Raw genomic sequence first — 6,000 nt, 5'->3', positions numbered from 1 at the left:
TTGTTTTTTGTTTGCATAAAGGAGTCGCCACTTATCAAGGCCGAAAGACCATTCGAGAATAAAGTTTAAGGAGTGATGATCGGTTGTGGTGGAACTTGAGTAGAATTGGTTTATTTAAGAGGACGGTTCAACAGGAACTTGATCGGGTTAGACCTGAAAACAGACATGTTATAGTCAGCTGGGAAGCAGCCCGCATTATTGTGTTCCTCAGACGGGAATAAAACACAAGGGCGAGTTTTAACGTGGAGAAATCCAACTTCTTAAAAATAACACTCTGGATTGAGATAAAAACGTGTTTAATTTGACAGATACTACACTTTGCTCTTAGCTAAAAGGCCTAACAATGATCTCATCGGATTTATTCGTACACGCTGACTCAGCATCACATCTATCAAAAAAGGGTCATAGAAATGGAATTAGTTTTCTCACACCTTGTCATCCCGGGGGTGCTTCCACATTTCAAGGTTTTCGTGACGACTTGCTCATTCCTATTTATAAACGTCTTTGTTCAATCAACCTGTTATCATTTTTTTAGCAATGGCCTAACCGAATTATGGGTCAGTAATTTGTCAGTGGGATTTGTGTGATCGTACGTTTGATTTGGGAGGATGCGTAGGAGGAATTTGTGTGTGTGTGTGTGTGTGTGTGTGTGTGTGTGTGCGTTTATGCGTTTGTCTACTTCATTTATTTTAGCTCATTTAGTTCTTAGATATCAATGGAGTCCTTTCTTAGGATTAACTCAGACTTAGACTTAAGAACTACCGCGTCTTGCAACGCATAAGACATTCAAAAAGCAGCAAAATCCCACCCCTTACACAGTAGAGATCCCTAGATGCCGGAGAGACTTTTATTCTAATAGTTTCTTCCCTCAAACTGCTACACTTTGTAATTCTTTCCCCGTGTTCCTGCTACCCTGACTGTACTAATATCAAGAAGTTCAAGTGAACAGGCATCTTGCTGGTCAACTCCCTACGTAGTGTCCCTGCAAATTGTGTCCCAAATAGTAGCCCCTGCATTTTTCGATTGTTCCAGTCCAGCTTTTGTCTTCCTCTTCTTATTTTTCCATCAGGACTTAATTGGGACCACTTAGCAATTTTTCTGGGTCCAATCTTAGGGTATGTCAGAGCCAGCCTAGACGTCGTTTGTAGATTACTGACGATCCAACCCACAGGTTAGTGTAATCTCTAACTTCTTGGTTTGTGTAGCAGAGCGCGTATGAGCGCGTAGGAAAATATCAACAGAAGCTTGCAAGGATTTTTAAGCGTTGTCTTAAGGAGAAATGCTTCCAAACACCTTGGAAAATCTCATCAGTATGCCCTGTATTTAATCGCTCATCCCCCTCTCAGTACAGCCCAATAAGTCTCCTGTGCGTCATGAATAAGTTGCTGGAATGCGTGTTAAAGAGAGAAGTAGTCAACCATCTCCGCAAAAATAACCTTCTTAGTAACATGCAATACGGTTTCCGTTCTGCTAGATCTACAGCAAACGTGCTTACAGTTATATCTCATAGAATTAGCGAATCTCTCGACGGAGGTTTCCTCTCTAAGGCAATTGCTCTTGGCATATCAAAGGCCTTTGATAAGGTATGGCATAAAGGTCTACTTCACAAGATCTCCAGTTATGGTATAACTGGAAATGTCTTCTCAATTATTAAATCATTTCTCTCTGATAGGTAGTGTCGTGGTTGATGGGCAAAAATCAGAAGCTCACAGCACTAATGTGGAGTCCCTCATGTGTCCATCCTGGGTCCAATTCTCTTCCTGATCTACATTAATGATCTTCCAAATCACATCCTTACATCATTTGTAGACATTTATGCTGATGACACTACCATCTATGATAGCACATCAAAGACTGTAAACGACCATGTTCTCTCTGATTCTCTCTCCTCTAACCTTGAGCACGTGGTACAATAGGGAAAGAGGTGGCTGGTTACTTTTAATGCAGCTAAAATCAAGCTTCTATCTTTACATCATCAACGCTCTGATGCCTATCTGGCATCAATTGAAATTAATGGCGCGTCTTGAGGAGGCTTCATGTTTTGACAAGCTTTTGGGCTTGACCTTTACTCCCGATCTAAAATAGAACACGTATATCAAATCCATTGCCAAGATAGCTGGAAAAATGATAGGATCCTTCTACCGCTCCAGTAGATATCTCACTCCTGATGCAATTCTCTACTTATATAAAAGCCAGGTAAGGCCAATGATGGAGTACTGTTACCAGATCTGGGCAGGAGCTGTTAGAAAGGACTTACCCTGCCTTCACAGAGTTCAAAATAGACTTCGTAGCTTAGTGGAGGATGCTCTTTTCTCTTCCCTGCAACCTCTTTCCCACAAAAGAGACGTTACAAGTCTTTCTCTGCTTTATCGTTATTTCCATGGCAAGTGCTGAGCTGAACTTCAATCTATGGTCCCACGGGCCAAACTTTCACGAAAAACACTCGTCCAGTCAAAACCACTATCAATAAATTCCCACAATCTTTTTCTGTGACTAAACCTAAATATAGATTCCATGAACAAAGCTTCTTTCTTAGAACTGCACACCTGTGGAACTCTCTTCCATTAGCCTGCTTTCCAGCTGACTACAATCTGATTGTCTTCAAGTCCAACGCAAACAAATTCTTGATGAATCGTCCCCTAAGTAATCCAATTTACAAAATTTCTACTACTTATGTTTACTACGCTATAATCATATTCACTAATGTATACCCATTAACCCTTATCCTCGAGTGGCCCACGGGCCTTGATAAGTAGTGATTCCTGCGTAAAAAAATTAGCCAAAAAAAATGCACATATGCAAATTAGAAAGAGGGGTAGAGAGAAACTTTAAGATAGCGTCGAGCCGGGGAGAAAGGAAAATGGTAATAAACGACTTGAATTAAAAAAAAAATAAAAATAAAGAAATACCGAATCAGATTTATTTATTTTTCTTGATAACCAAGTTTGACCACCAAGTGACGTCCTAGATGTCCACACCGCTGGCTACAAGTGTGACAGACAACTTTCCCAGGGTCGTATTCTTGTCGCAGCCATCAATATAACCAAGTGACCCATAGTTAACGACAAGGCACACGACGTGTAGTCCTAGGTGGTTCAGCTCGAACGTCCACCAAGATCCTGCGATGCAGTTCCATTCGCTTTCACGAAGACAGGGTTGATATGACATTGGATGCAGCAGTTGGTGATCTCTTCTCTCTTCTTTCTTCCGCTGAAAAGAAAGATCACTCAACTTGGTTGTTTCTTTCTGTTAAGTTCACTTATTAGTAATAACAACAACAAGTAAGGTCGACTCTGGTTGTAGTTTTTGTATGAAATTAATTATTCACAAAAGAGAAAAATAAAAAATAATTATGTACAGTTTTTCACAGGAGAATTAAAAATAAAAGAAATAAAATTTCGATTTCACGTTTCCTTTACTGGTAGTTACAATAGTTGATGAACGGGCGTTAGTCTGATTTTCAACAATCGATTTCTCGCTTTCAATCGATCAAAGGACGAGTGTTTACTCGAACGGCTGGGATGTGGGGGCGGTGGACAGTTTTTCCCCGAGACAACAGACTCTAAAACCTGAGTTTAAAACTCACCCCAGATTTACTTCAGAACTGTTTTCTCAGCTCTGTAGCGGCTTATGTATACAGGGTGGGTGTGGGTCGGAGCATATCTAGGTGTTCGAGCTGACCAATCATCGTCCAATCTGTTACACCTTGGTTCGTCCTGATTGGATAATCAGTTACTTCCTCCCCCATATCCCAATCAGGTAACTTTCCATAGAACAAGGGTTCTCATTGACAATTTTCTCATGCACCGGTGAGCCCGTCCTTGCCCCCTCCGATCAAAACTCTAGCCATCGGCGACCACCTCTCTTTCTAACTAGCAAGGTTAGCCGCTGTTTCCCCGGACCTGTCATTAAAATAAAAAGGCTCTAATTCCTTTTCGCTGGACCCTTTTTGAGGGCAGTTTTCAACCATAGCTCTGATTTAGCTCTCCATAACCTCTCCTTCTGGGGTAATCTCTTTCTCCCGTGGCTGGTTGGGTCACACTTTGTTTGATCCTTTTTGCCGTGGGGGTCCGAGAGAGGTTTGAACTGTAACGAACACCGTTTGAGTGTAACGGCTGCGATACATTTGTAATTCAATCGCTCCATTTGATCCCTAGAATCTTTTGAATCAAATGCATCTAATTCCTTCTTTTGGCTGATTTTTAGAGCACATCTTTTGGTGCTTATGTATTTTTGGCACCGCGCTATTTTACAATAGTTTTTTTTTTCAGGTTAAATTCAAGTTTCATTATATCCTTCTTTTATCAAATTGTTAGGTGGAAACAAAGAATGGTCACAAAACACCTTCCCTCCCCCATGATAAGAACGACTTTCGAAATAATAACGTTATTATTTCAGCGCGGTACAAAACATACATAGGTACCCATCTTTTAAACTCCTCAACTTTACATTCACAGACAACATGAATTGGAACAAATAAATTGAGGATATTGCTAAGGCTGTTGCAAAGATTAGCTCCCTTTACCGTGCTAGAAAATTACTCACACCAGAGAGCATCGAATACAAAGCCACAGTTCATCCAATCATGGAGTATTGCTGCCACACCTGAACTGGTACATCTACCACTAGTCTCTCTCTCTCTCTCTCTATCTATCTATCTATCTCTCTCTCTAAAACAGTCTAAAAAAAAAAAAAAAAAAAGAGTCTCAAATCTAATGAGTCCCGCACTATCAAACAAGTTTCAACCTTTTTCTCGGCTTAATTAATGCCAAATCCGGCCATTTTTCGTGAAAGTTTTTATCCTTTAAGTTCTTAATATTTTCAAATATTTATTAATGGTGTTTGGTTTGATTGTTTTGTTTTACGGCATATCAACCCTTTTCGGGTTATTTGATCACTTATTCGGTAAAAAAAAAACAGGGATCGGAGAAACAGACCATACTAATATAAATAGTATATAAAAAGAAATCATAAAAAATATATATAAAAAGAATATAAAGGGACTCTCAAATGATATGAACTTAGAGGCTTCTTAAGGCGTAAATACGACGCTTTAAATATATATATTAGTATAGCCGGCACTGTAGATTGAAACTTCAACCCCCAAAAGACTGTCACTTAGAATTTAATTTTACTAAGTACGATAAGCCATGGGTCCTTGGTAATATCATTAATCTTCAAGATTCTAGAACAAATAAACTCGTTGTGATTTTTGTCTGAGTCCGTATATATATATATATATATATATATATATATATATATATATATAATGCCCCCTATCTTGGGCATATTTGAAAAGTGATATATAAACTGCCATTAGCATATTAAGCGATGCTCTTTGTGTAAACAAACTGAGCTTAGGCGCTTGGACAATATCAAAATATTGTTAATTCACTGCCCGCATAGCAGCAGTCGTATAGCGTAACAGTTAGAAGCGCTGACTGTCGTTTGGGCGGTCGTATTTCGGTCCTAGCTTGAGGTAGATTGTCAAGCTGCACTGATAAGCAGTACTGTATGTGGATGACTACATTTATATAGAGAGAAAGAGAGAGAAGTCCTCATACAAATTTAAAAAGAAATGTAAACATATTTAAAAAAAAATTTGCATTACATATTTTAAATTTTCGATTTGCTGTCCTCCATAATTCATATCTTTTTAAAAATAAATATTTAAATTCTTAACTAATAATTTAAAACATTTTTCGCGTAGTTTTCTGCAATAAAACGTTTGTAGAATTAAACTCTGACTTTCTTTCTCTCTTTTTATTTCATTTTATTGCGAAAAAAATTTTTTTTTTTAATTTTGAAAAATTTTTTTTTCTTTGTTTCGTTGAAAACTAATTCCAAGTTTTTACACAACCTCAATATTACAAATGTCCGCCATTCATAAAGATTTTTTTAGGCACATAGATCGGGTAATAAGTACATGCGTAATATAAAAATATAATCTAACATAATTAAAGGACTTCCCCGAATGATATCAAGCCAGGAGCCCCTTAA

The 6,000-nt window shown here is 38.4% G+C and overlaps 1 long non-coding RNA gene across 1 annotated transcript in view; it reads right to left on the bottom strand.

Annotated features, from left to right (window-relative positions):
* Nucleotides 1-6,000, bottom strand: part of LOC145249746 (uncharacterized) — a 91,603-nt gene that overhangs the window by 60,926 nt on the left and 24,677 nt on the right. Inside the window, exon 2 of the long non-coding RNA XR_013863573.1 lies at nt 2,910-3,210. This is a non-coding gene — a long non-coding RNA (uncharacterized LOC145249746). The remainder of the gene's footprint in view (nt 1-2,909; nt 3,211-6,000) is intronic.

Source organism: Euprymna scolopes, chromosome 28 (assembly GCF_053919585.1).
Source record: "Euprymna scolopes isolate OS-2025 chromosome 28, ASM5391958v1, whole genome shotgun sequence".
Classification (NCBI taxonomy): Eukaryota; Metazoa; Mollusca; class Cephalopoda; order Sepiida; family Sepiolidae; genus Euprymna; species Euprymna scolopes.
Note: the sequence above shows the minus strand (reverse complement) of the source record. Positions and strands in the feature narration are given on the sequence as shown.